The sequence below is a fragment of the Diabrotica undecimpunctata genome, chromosome 6, assembly GCF_040954645.1.
Source record: "Diabrotica undecimpunctata isolate CICGRU chromosome 6, icDiaUnde3, whole genome shotgun sequence".
Lineage (NCBI taxonomy): Eukaryota > Metazoa > Arthropoda > Insecta > Coleoptera > Chrysomelidae > Diabrotica > Diabrotica undecimpunctata.
Genome location: NC_092808.1, coordinates 80,914,534 through 80,928,670, shown reverse-complemented (window position 1 = coordinate 80,928,670; position 14,137 = coordinate 80,914,534). Strand labels below are relative to the sequence as shown.

The following is a 14,137-nucleotide window of genomic DNA, read 5'->3' as shown; positions in this document are numbered from 1 at the left end:
TTAAAATAGTTATTTAAAAAAATGTTATATCGTTACTCCCCATCATAGTGGCGAACTGCAAATTAATGATATGATTAATAATTCGATAACAAAATACCGATACTTCACTTATAGTAAAGAGGTACCTGTAGACCATGTATCAAACTATTTGTTTCAAAACAAGTATTGTTAATCTAAAATAATTGGGCTGATTCCTCAAGACTATTGACTAAATAGAATATTCGATGTTGAAATGTACAATATAAATATTTGTTCAGAATGTTTCCTTTACTAATGGTTTACTCTATTTAAGGAGAAGATAATCAATTTTAACGATTTTGTATTTTTTCCATTCATTAAAATTTTAAAAAGCGATTACATAAGTTAATTAAAGAGTATTAAGAATGCATTTTACACTTTTTAATATATTAAATACTACTCCCTTTCAGTTCTGTGTGAATGACACTAATTTACGTCTAAATCCTTTGATCAATAAATAACTACACTTGGTAAGTACTGAACCCTCCGTAATCTCCTTAAAACATAAATTACTCAAAAGCCGAGATTATTGATTTCATGTTTCCAGATATATCAACTCCGTAGACTATTTAACTTCATAAAAGTTAGTCTCAAGTCCAGTTTGACTTTACTCATAGTTTAATGAATTTTTGAACTAATAAAAATGGAAATGGGAAAGTAGTTAGATTCCCCAAAGTGATACTTGGAAAAGTTAAATAGGAGGGAAAATTATTAACAGATTTTTATTTTAGAGTAGAAAATATATAAACTTTATTTGTCACTTTTTTAAATGAAATATGCAGCTTTGAAAAAACATTAATGGTTTTTTAGTTAGTTAAGTGTCCGATATTGAAAATGCATTTACATTTACTGACACATTATGTATTGATTGTGTGCGAAGTGGATGATACGGATTTTAAATACAAAATAGTTTACGTTTTAGCATAAATGTGAATGTAAAACCTATTGGGATTATGATACAAATTAAATTAACTTTCATTGCTTATTGTTCTTTAGGGGCTAAAAAGTAATAGTTCTTTATCAAGAACTGTAGTGCTCCAAATTGTCAGAATTTTTTCAGATTTTTTTTGTTTTAATATTAATATATAAGAATATTATTACAAATGCACGTTTTTGTAAATTAATCTATAATAAAATTAAATTACCTAACATGTAGGACCCTTCGCCAATTAAGAGAATGCCATCTCAAAAAAAACATTAGATCGAGAAATTCTAAACTTTTGTATTGACGTCCCATTTTTGACAGCTGAATAAAGTTAATGTATTTGGTAAAATAACGCATATATTTAAAAAATATATTTTCAGTTAGTTATTAAACATTATTATTCAAGAAATAAAGCTAATGATGACTATTGACCAAGAAGATGATCATATTACCACTTCTCAGCAGTGTTTGGACCTTGTTACGACCAATCTGTTCGACTTTATGCATTAGTTTGTACCCATTTATAAAAGCTGAATCAATCACTATTATACTCCAAAGAAGATAATAAACACGTAGCTCACAAAAGCGCAAAAGTGCAAAAAAGCTGGGTAATAGTGACTCAATGGGTCGGAAAAATCATTGTTTTTTTATTGAAATTGACTATCTTAAAAAAGATAAAATTCTCAATGGCCAAAATTACTGTGTATTTTTAAACAAGTTGAAGAAAGAACTTAGTAAGAAATGGCCCATATAAAGAAGAAAAGTGTTTCTTCAAGACAATGCACTGTTGAGAGTTTTTAGTATCATATTACGAAATCGACGTTATAGTCGTCACATGTTTGATATTTTTCTGTCTATAAATATTCCGTCTAACCTTTATTATTTAATTTTATTGTTCACTTATTTCGATTCCAAACCCTGTAACTAGTTTAACCATAACGTATGTAATTTCCTTATGATCTTAGCTAGCGACAAACGTTATTTGTCTGTTGGAAATTGTGATTTTCGAGTTCTGTCATGTCAGCTTCACTTCAATCTAGAAGTGAGATTAATTTTTTTATCTATGCTCTATTCAGTTGAAATTTTTGTTCATAAATTCATTAAGAATATTTAAATCTCTGCTTGGGTGAGTTCATATTGATCATTTCATATTTGTAGTGGATAATAATTCAGTGTAGCCACCTTGTATCCAAATCATGGATACACGGCAGCTTAAACAATACAACACATATGCGGAAATAAAATTTAAGATAAACAAGAATTTAAAGAAAGTCAAAGAAGATAATGCAAATCTCTAATAGCCAAAAATGGGGAAACATGCCCTTATATCAGTTGGAAAAGAAACCCTCAAACCACTTCGGGAAAAGCAAAATCTTGGATGACAGTAAAAATTCTTAAAAAAAAAACAAAGAAAACATAAAGCAAATGACCTTAATAAATATAAACAAAATCAGAAAAACATGAGAAACAAATTTGAAAGGCAAAAACGAAGAAGGTGCGACAAAGAAATCACAAAAACAAATATCCTTAAAAATGATAAAGGAGATATTATTACTGATGTGAAGAAAATATTGTGTCACTGGACCAATTACATTCAAAAGATACTTAATGATGAAAGAGAAGAACTGTCAATAGAAACCACAGAAGATACCGGACTACCAATATTACGGAAGAAGTCATAAATGTGACAAAGATAACAAAGCTATTGGACCAGATGATATGCCCATCGACATATTAAAACTCAGTAATAAGGAAGATGAATATATAAGACTGCCACAATCCCCAGACAATGGCTGCAATCAACCTTTGTGGCAATACCCAAAAAGTCAAGTGCAATATCCAGCTCAGATCATAGAACAGTGGCTTTAGTTAAGTTCTTAAGTAGAACACACTTAAACCATTTATAAAAATAATACACAGCAAAATCGTTAAAATTTTTGAATATGAATTGTATGTCACTCTCGTGGCATACAATTTGGCTTTAGAAATAGTATTGGTACAAGGGTACAAGATATGCTTTGTTCGGCTTGAATGTACTGGACCAGAGATGCAGGAACATGAACCAGGACATGTACTTTATATCAAAATATAAAGATGAGTCGACCATGGTTGTGTGCTGTCACCACTACTCTTTAATATCTATAGTAAAGCGGTAATTAAAGAAGCGCTCTCAAATTCAATAGAAGGTATATCTATCAACGGATAAGTTTGGAATAACATGCCTTTTACAGAAGATATACTAATAATGACGGATAACAACAATGATTTACAAAACATAATGCAACGTCTCAATGAATGCTGTTATGAATACGGACTTTGGATGAATTTGAAAAAAACTAAATGCATGATCATGACTAAATCAACAGACGAAAACATCCCATTGATTGTTGAAGATACTTTAATTAAGAGTGTGGATACCTACAATACTTAGAAACATGAATAATATTAAATGTAGCCCAAACCAAATTAATTAAGACACGTATTGAAATAGCACGTGCATCATTCGTTAACCTTAAAATGTTTCTTTGTTTTCGGGATATATGGTTAGGACTACTTCTAAGGATGATTATGTGTTTCGTATTCGCTCATCTTCTTTAAGGCTTGGAAACATGGACATTAAAATAAGTGCATCTGAATAAGTTCGCCCCCATTGAATTTTGGTGTTACAGAAGAATCCTACAAATATCATGGACTTCAAGAATATTTCAAACTCAAAAAATAGTAGAAGAATAGAAAATAAAAGTAAAATAATATTGTCTATTAAAAGAAGGAAACTTGAGTACTTAGGACAAAAAAATACTTAATATGGCAACTTATTGTGCAAGGCAGAATTCGAGAAAAGCGAAATTTAGGAATACGAAGAATATCGTGGCTTAAGAACTTGAGGGAATGGTTTGAATGCGGTAGTGCATGAATGTAAATTACCTTTCGTTTAATAGTAATTATATTCATTTAGTCCTTGCCATTTGCTAAGTAGGTCTTTTCTTAAAATTGTAATTGCATCTAATTTTGATAAAACATGGCAAGGAAATCTTTAAAAGTTACGCTTTTGCTAAAACAAAGTTTCTCGTTTTACTATTTTTTTAAGTATTTAAAATTTGTCTTCTCCGTCTTGTTAAGGGGAAATTTCCCTAGCCATAGGGAGTAAACTGAAGTAGTATGGTCGCTACTATAAAAAATTCATCATCTGGCTAAAATTACAATATATCTACACATTCAGCCTACATTTAAGCCAGCATCTGAAAACAGCAGCAACACTAACTACGTTTCCATCCATAGATATCCAACTACATAAAGCCAACCATATATGCAACAATAAAGAAGTATCATTATCAAACGTTGTACGGCTTTAGGCAGGATTTGCTTTGTTTTTGTTTTGTTAATATTAAAAATTCATTTTATTTTTATAGAACAGTAAACATGAATAGTTTATATTAGGTTTTGTTTGTCTCAACTAAGCAGAGAGATTTTTAGATTTGCATTTAAGAAAAGACGAACCTACACCTCAGAGACTGAGCTAGATAAAGTCTTAAACAATTGGCTTTTAACTTTGTTTTAGGTAGATATTTGTTACACATTTCAAAATGTTTATTAGCACTTTTAGTGCAAAAAAAAACCATTGTCTTAGAAACAAAGTTTAAAGCAACTGACGATTTTAAATGTGTTGCAAGCGCGAATCAATAATAATATATAATCAGTTCGGTGTTCGATATCTTTTGATCTAAGTGTCCTATCGACAAAATTTAAAATAGGTTTTAGAGGTAATAAATGTAGCTTTCGAATGAAATTTTCGCATTTTGCCGCAAGTTAAGTCAGTTTCTAAGTTTCTTTTAAAAAACTGCAGCAAAGTTTTTACAATTCGTACGCGATCATTAAAATTCATTACTTTTATTAACCGGCCGCTATATATATATATATATATATATATATATATATATATATATATATATATATATATATATATATAGATATATATATATATATATATATATATATAGATATATATATATATATATATATATATATATATATAATATATATATATATATATATATATATATATATATATATATATATATATTTGTTTTTGATACGTTATGCTTAAGTTTAAGCAGAGTTGAAACACGTAAACTCTAAGACTTATATATAAGAAACGAATAGTAATAAAGACTCCTTCAAATGGTTTTACGTGGAAAATTTAAGACAAAATCAGACAAGGAAAAAAACGAGTTTTTAAGCTACAAAATCTAAAGACATGGTTTAATATTAATTCAGTTTAGAAATTAAAAAAGTGAAGTGGCATAGTAGGCGGTACTGTAGATTAGCGCGAAGTTTCATATTATGTTTTCTGTCTTTTTAAATTTTAAATATTATTTTTAAAATAGAATATAGTAATTTTATTATGTATTTATTATTTTGATCAAACTTTTAATTTTAATAAACACGTTATGACTATGCAAGGCACTGCTGTAGTAGAAGTATCGCCGAGTCGTAGCGCTACTTCGGTGACGCTCGTCTAAGCATTTTACTATATAGAACAAGTTATACAACGCCAGTCTAGAAGATTTGCTTTAAACGTAATTTATTTTACGGGAAAATTTGGTACAGGTATCTGATAGCTTCAACTCATAAGGGGATATGGTTAATGAAAAATTCGTAACGAATTACTGTCAAATCGGTCTCATCCAATATAATAAAAGCCCAGAATGGCATGTCACACGGAACCGCTGCTTGCCCAAGACGATAACTCCTAGCGTCACCTAGGAAGGGAATCAATTATATTTTGTTTTTGAAATGATTCGTTTAATAATTATAATAATAAGAATACTAATTACAGAAAGCTGTGTTACTTTCGACGTCCAGATGCGTACGAAAATTTTTGGGAGATACACCGACATACCAAGTCACCTAGGACTAGATAACATGGAAAGAGTCCCACCAGAGCTCAATCCTTTTGATACCGTAGGTATCTGGGATGAGTGAATTTTCCCCTTAGAGGGAGTGTGAGCCGTATGGCTAAATCTGGAGAATACTAATTAAATATTAACATAATTATTAAAACGAACAGTTTTTTCGCAAAATTGTCAAAAATATTGGTTGCTATAATTTTAAGGTAAGATTTAATAAGCAAAATTAATTTAAACGTTAGTTTAGATTTAAATTCCTAGCGCCAACTAAAAATGAAATCTGGACTACATAGTGATATTTCAATCTACTGAGTCAATCATATTTTGTTCTTAAAACTTTACTTTTTATTAATAATACTAATATTATTACCTACATATTAATATACTTAATAATACGATTCGCAAAATTGCCAAAAACATTGTTTGCTGTAATTTTAAGCTTATTAAGCAATATAATTAAACCTTTATGTTAGTTTATATTTACTTGGTTTACATTCTTCAAGAAGTTTATTATTTTAAAAATTTACCTTTTACTTCTCTTGAAAGCTTGTTTGTCCTAAAATATTGGCATTCTATATTTGTTTCATTCTTGCATATGATCTTCATTTCACACATGCTACATCCAAAGTACAACGCACTTGCTCTGGCGAGTGGGTTTACTTCCGTGAAGAAGAAATCGCAAAAAAAGCGGAAAAGCAATGCATAACTAACTTCCGAAGAAACTTAGAGACATATATGACAGAATATATAAATTACTTAAATAGATAGTAGAAAACTGTCTAGAAAATACTAATGAAACTGTGCTACTTGAAGACTTCGGCAATCTGGCTAACACGTTTTCTGTGAGTTACTTATGGTCCAAATATGTTTTAGATTTAAAATTTATTCATGAATCTCCGAATGAACCATTTCTAATTAACAAAGTTTCAATAATATTTGGTGTATTTGGTAAATGTCAAAGGTCAGAACTGGCGAATAGGCTAATAACTCTCGTGGAAGATAGAAAATCAGTTTTTTGTGATGAACGCACCAAAGACAAAAACCAAAAAAGGCGCGTTTTCACCATTACTGATAAAGACAAAATTTAATAGTTTGAAGCTAATACGAGTATAGATGTTTTTACTCCCACGTCGTTGTTCAGAAAACGAATTTTTCTAATCTATAGGCAAGTTTACTGGTAATCTATCTATCAACGGATATTTCTAGAATTGGCAGTTTTTTGTAAATTCCTCTAAATAATATTATGTAGTTATAATAATTTATTATTTTATTTTGTAATTTTAATAATAAACGTAATTAAAAAGTTATCAAATTTTTTTTATGTCTATGCCTGTGCAAGCCATAAAGTGCACTTTATGCCTACATTATTATATTATTATGTAGTTGGTGACTGTGACTAAAAATGAACTAGTATGACAAGAATATTTTATATGCGTTAAATAAGGAGTATTAGTTATACGGATGTGTATCTGTGAAAAATTGTCCACTAAAATTACATTAAAATTTGCCATTTCCGTTTGGTACAAGAACGCTCTGAAATATTGGACAATCTTTTTATTTTTATGCCAATAAATTTTCCAAATCTCAGCTATAAGGAAATTACTTTGAAAATTTACCGTAAACGCTTTCAGCAGTATTCCGAGCAGTTTGTTTACGCTTACTGCATTTGCTGACTTTATAAGGACATTCATCTGATGTACTCTACTCGAATTTATGAAATCATTAATCTTGCTAAAGGAAATAGCAAAGCATTTAATGGAAAACTATTTCGGATCAACTTGTTTTAATATAACTTATATTAAATATTATTTCAGAAAATTATTATTAAAAATTAATATTGGACTTGACACATTTAACGGATTGCATCATGTCGAATTAAGATACGTTCTTGGTCAACTATGAGATGTTTAAATATTGAATAATAATAATGAATAATAAATCGGTACATGTTTTATATAAACAAAAAAAAATGGTGCAGGTATAATTGCAAGAAATCCTCTCTCCCCCCCTTTAAAAAGCATCAAATCTGTTCCATATGTAGTGGGTTTCGATAACAAGAATGAAGTGCCCAGGCTGTAAAATTTTAAAACGAATGATGTACCAAACAGATTTATTGTTTAAGGAAAACCAAGTATATTTTAAATTCTACCTTAATTATGTGATATGTCGTTTTGATTGTATTTTATTATTTTATTGCTTTTAACCCTTATACATTTTAATTAAATTATTCATAATAAATTAGTAACATTTATAGTTGCTAAATTAAGAAACGAATCTCTCCACTGGAAGAGCCTCCTCCACGCTATGTACACAAACCAATTACTTATTATACTTTATTTTTGGATACATTGTAAGTTTCTTCTTCTTCAGCCTTAAATAATCCAACTTTGGGCAGAGGCCTCCCCCAAATCAATCCAGTGTTTTCTATTTTGCGCTGCTTGCTTCCAGTCGTGGCCTCCGATCTTCTTAATGTCATCAGCCAATCTTATTTGTGGTCTTCCTCTGCTTCTTTTACCTAACCATGGTCTCCATTCTTGTAGTTCGTGGTATCCTTTATCCTTTGGCCGGGCATTGTGTCTTGCAAAGCTCCATTTTAATTTGGCAGCATGTTCTCTTGCGTCTTTTACTTTGGTTTTGCTTCTAATCCATTTATTTGTTATTTTGTCTATTAAGTCTCACCCCGAGTATTGATCTTTCCATCGCTCTTTGTGCCTTTATTTTATTCATATTAGACTTGGTGAGTGTCCACGTCTGTGAACCATACGTGAGTATAGGGAGAATACAGTAATCGTAAATTCTGGTTTTTAAATATTGTTTTATTTTAGTGCTTTTCAAGATCCAACTCAGTTTTCCAAATTTTGCCCACGCTAACCTTATTTTACTGGTAATTTCGGCAGTTTGATTTTCTTTATTAACTTTTATTATCTGTCCCAGGTAGATGTATTCGCTTACTGTTTCTTGTATGCGATTGCAAGTTTACTTACATATGTAGTGGTAGTCCAAAAAAATATATCTAGTGGGAGATCAATCTATAATTTGTGTTTGTGCATTGTCTTGTGTGTGAAGTATTTTTTCTGTATTTTTGTACGTTTCTAGATTCACCGTAATTTTTTAATTTTGTTTTAAATAATAATTTTTTACCGAAGGTATTATTATGGCGACTGACCACTAAAACTGTACAAAAAAAAAACAAGAAATAATATTGGGCGCAATACAGTGTAATGTTAAAACAGCTTAAAGAAGCTAATGGCAGAAGTCCATAAACTTTTTAATAAAGTCTAAAGTAACCAAGATTGGGATGCCTACGGGGATACATACAATAAAAACAAACCTCACGAGCAAGTTTAGTGGGTTTTAAAAAGCAGAAATTAGTGCCAATAGTACGCAAGAAAAAACTGCCTTAGTTACTATATCATTCTAACTAGTTCGCATAGGTTAACACTTAGTATTAATTTACTTTAAAAGAGATTTCTCTTTTTGTTTTTAGATGGCGTAGTTACGTCCGTATATAGTTATTTTGATAACTATTGTCTAGGGCGGGAGAGATTTTTGTTTTGGTTCAGAGCAGCGACTATACCGTTCTGACGAGACCTAAGGAGGTGGAAATACGTATGAGCGGTTGTCGCTGCCCTGTATCAAAACAAAAATCTAATACCGTCATTATGTTTTATTACTTACTTCGTTTGGAGTACCAGAAACTGAATTCACTACGAATTTTGACCAGGATGAACAGCATGTGGAATGCAATTTTAGATTCCCTTGCCGATTAATTTATCCAGCTGTTTGTTTCGCAAATTTTAGGAAACATAGTGGTAAAAATTTGAATTCGGTTTCGCTAGGTAGAAATCGTTTGATTTCTCTTTTTGTTTTTAGATGGCGTAGTTACGTCCGTATATAGTTATTTTGATAACTATTGTCTAGGGCGGGAGAGATTTTTGTTTTGGTTCAGAGCAATTTTGGATGGTTTTGTTTGGTGCCTAAACCGTTCTGACGAGACCTAAGGAGGTCGAAATACGTATAAGCGGTTGTCGCTGCCCTGTATCAAAACAAAAATCTAATACCGTCAATATGTAACTATTTTTTATTTTTCTTCTGTTGTACTCCACTACTAGAGGTTTGCGATCACTACATCAAAATGTGGTGATGGCAAACGTAAATATTTTTTTTGTTTAGAAACATTTAATCCACTGCAACCACGCAGGGTTATTGGTAGAATAACGTAAACAGGAATTTGATTTATTAACATTAATACATGTTCTGTTTATAGTTCAGGTAGTTTTGATGTCATTTCAAATAAACTGAATTTTATTGAAACAACAAGAAATTAGGTCCCCAAAAGTTATATATACTGTATTATATTTTAAGATTTTTATTTACTTAAAAAATAAAAAAAAAACCAAAAAAGCAAAACTATCGTGTAAAAATCATCGGCTGTCAATTTTTGTTCAGGGGCCGTATCCATTACAATTAAATCGAAATCTATCTTAAGAAAAATATTACGAAGAATAAAAATATCCACTTCAATTGTTGAGCAGTGTCTAACCTTGTATATCCTAATGGATAAAAATTGCTTTCTATATTTTGACCATAAGTTAATTAATTGTAATAACTGTATACATTAAATTATACTTATTTACTTCACTCCAACAAGAAAAATATTTGTTATTATACGAGTAATTTATGTGGTATCCCGTGATTTTAAAGAAAATTGTTATAGTTAAATACCGACTTATAGTTAGTAAACTTTTATGTTAATATTTTTCACAATTTTTATAGTTATATATGAAATTATTAGTAAAAAACATGTCTTTTATAGAAAAAAGAAAAATAGTTGCCCCTTTTTTGTATTTTAACATATTGCTATTGACTCAACAACATACTGTACAGAAGGATGTAGGGCTTGGAATTTATTGTAGCAGGTCGATCATGTTAAATGTGTCACATGCAACTCTCTCAACATTTAGCATCAGTTATGTATTCAGGACACGACTCTAACGCAGTGTTTATACTAGCTGAGTATAAAAGGCTGGGTAACACCGGATCCAATGGCACAATTTACACAGTTTAAATTATTGCATAAAGTGTGAAACAGTTGAATGAATACTTCGATTGTAACAAACAATAGGCCAGTTACTTTGTATAACAGTATCCTACTTAAAATTTATATTTTGTTTTTTATTTACTTCACAATTATTCCTTTTATACTAAGGGCTCCCATGCCATTTTTTCATACTAAATTAATATCATAATATATAAAAAGTGAGATTGTATCTTTGCTCTTTAAGCGCTCTTAAATATAGGAAAACTAACAAGTAATAAACCTGATTTTAGTTTTTACTAGTTTTTAAAATTATTTTTGTTAATAAACTGTTAAAATTTAAGGTAATTTGATTAGCACATTTTCCATTATTAAAAATGATATTTTTGTTTCTTTTCTCCAGAATAGAGCATTATTTTTCATTGATAGTAAACAGGTTAGCTTCACTATTAATTCATGTATTAGGCTGTGGACTATGACCGTAGTACTATTATCACATATAACTCAAGCACTATTGTTACTATGTAAATTAGAAATAGGGAATTTCCAACTTACCACAAAATTTTCTTTCCTACAGAAATTTTGCAAAATAACAAAAATTTAATACACGACAAATAAATATAGATTGAAGAAAAATAATTGTGCAGTTTTTTGTATTTAATTTTAACCCTTAACTACTGACGTGGATGTTTCAGGACGTAGACTCTGACATGCGGTATGTCATACCGTTGCCTATTCTCCTTTGTTTTTAATATGAATTTATCTTATATCACTGTATTTGTTTTTTATATCAACTACGGAATGATTCTTCACATTGCTGTACCATAATATACTGCTACAAGTAAAATAAACTTTACTTTTTCAAGAATATTATGAATGCATGCATAATATTTAAAAAAATGGTGGACGTTAGTACAAAATTGTTTATAAACTAAATTACAAGAAAAATTGATTACTTGTGACTAAAAAATGGTATAATAATGTTAAAAGAAACAGACTAATGATTTAAATTTAATGAGAAACTAAAATACAAAATTCTGACAATAACCAAAAATTACAATAAAATAACTAGTCATTTTGGGCGCAAGGTCCGCAATTTTTCTTTGTATACTGTAAGCACACTGGTTTTCCACAAGAAAAGCACACATAAAAAGTCTTTCGCTTTAATGCACTTGGGCATAAGTAACACGTCTTCTTTTTCTCTAGCCTTTCTTCAAAATCTGCTTCTTTTAGGCGTTTTTGTCCTAGTATTCGTTCAATCATCAATCAGCCAATCCCGTCCACTGCTGGACATAGGCCTCCCTCAGTTCTTTCCAGTGTTCTCTACACTGGGCCGCTTGTAGCCAGTTTCCCGCTACTCTTTTTATGTCGTCGGTCCATCTAGTCGGTGGTCGTCCTCGGCTTCTTTTATAATTTCTGGGCCTCCATTCCATAATTCGTCTTGTCCATCGTCCATCTTGTGTTCTGGCTAAGTGTCCTGCCCAGTTCCACTTAAGTCTCGTGGTTCTTTCGATGACGTCTTGAACTCCTGATCTTTGCCTGATTTGTCGGTTTGTTATGTGGTCTCGGAGGCTCACATTCAGCATTGCACGTTCCATGGCTCGTTGTGTAACTCTTAGTTTATTCGCAGATTTCTGCGTGAGTGTTAAAGTCTCTGCTCCATAAGTTTGTACAGGCAAAACACATTGGTTATAAACTTTTCGCTTGAGACACATGGGAATTGAACTTTTTAGAATATGGCTTAGTTTGCCAAATGCTGCCTATGTCAGGCCTATTCGCCTCTGTATTTCATTTGTTTGATTGTCTTTGTTTATTTTGATCTCGTGTCCCAGATATTTGTAAGTATCTGTTTGTTGTATGGTATTATTGTCGATAGTTATATTTCCACTCATTACGAGATTTGTCATAAGTTTAGTTTTTTTAAAGTTTATCTTTAATCCTGCTCTTTCAGACAGACTTTTAAGCGAATGTAGCATAGAAACTGTATCCTGTAAGTTATCTGCGATTAATACGACATCATCTGCAAACCTCAGATGATTTAATCTTTCTCCATCTATATTGATGCCCATATCTTGCCATTGGGTGTTCTTAAATATTGACTCTAGAGCTGCCGTGAACAATTTTGGTGAAATATTGTCTCCTTGTCTTACTCCTCGACCTAAGCTGAATTTTTCTGTGTTTTCTGTGTAGTCGTATACTTGATGTAGCGTTCTCGTAGATGTTTTTGATTAGTGACGTGTACCTGTAATCTATTCGGCTTTGATTTAGGGCTTCCAGTACGGTTTCAAACTCTACAGTATCAAAAGCCTTCTCGTAATCGACAAATGCAAGAACCAGTGGTATGTTGTACTCGATGCATTTTTCAATTAAGATCTTTATGGTGTGCAAATGGTCATTTGTGCCATATCCTCTCCTAAAGCCTGCCTGTTCTTTGGGCTGATAGACCCAGCCACAATACACATACCACAATATTCGTTCAATACCACATAATAATTCTCTCGGGATTCTAGGATTTTCGAGTCTTCTTTGTAGATGAGGTAAAACTAATTGTTTCGCCAACTCCTTTGTGTAGTTTAGCCTTTCCATATTATCTTCTTGTAGTGATTGGTACACAACATGCGAATTAACAGCAGCTATATCAATGATGCGGTAAAAAATAGTAAGTGGCCATCGGCGAGAACGACGTTTTACAGAATATTTGGCACACTTGGCATCTAAAGTATCGACACCTCCTTTTGTACGATTATAATGAGCTATAATTTCTGGTTTTCCAGTAATCTGATCCGTGCCTATTGAATGGTGCATCGAAGAAATAAGTAAAACAGCCCTCGATTTTTTTGGCACATGGGAAATTATAGATAAACTTTTCGTAAATCCGTAAGTAGTTGAATTTACTTGCCTACATCGGTGTGGCTGGAATTCCGGAGGGATTTCCCGTTTATTTTTCTTGAGGGTTCCCACATACGTTAACTTCTTTACTTCTAACTGCTTTACTAATTCTATAGAACTACACCAATTATCAGCTGTGATATTACAGTTAGTTCCATAAATAGGTTTAGCAAGCCGAAGAACAGATTGAGTTGGTTTATTCATCTTCTTTTCTTCCTCAGATAACCCAGTTCCGTCAGTGTCCTTGCCTCCATATATATAGGCATTGTATAAGTAACTTGTTCGTGCATCAGTCAGGCACATTATTTTAATGCCATATTTCACAGGCTTATTAGGCATATACATTTTAAACCTACACCT

At 31.2% G+C, this 14,137-nt stretch overlaps 1 protein-coding gene across 3 annotated transcripts in view; it reads right to left on the bottom strand.

Annotated features, from left to right (window-relative positions):
- LOC140443510 (limbic system-associated membrane protein) overlaps positions 1-14,137 on the bottom strand; it is a 1,158,062-nt gene that overhangs the window by 350,158 nt on the left and 793,767 nt on the right. The window lies entirely within an intron of this gene.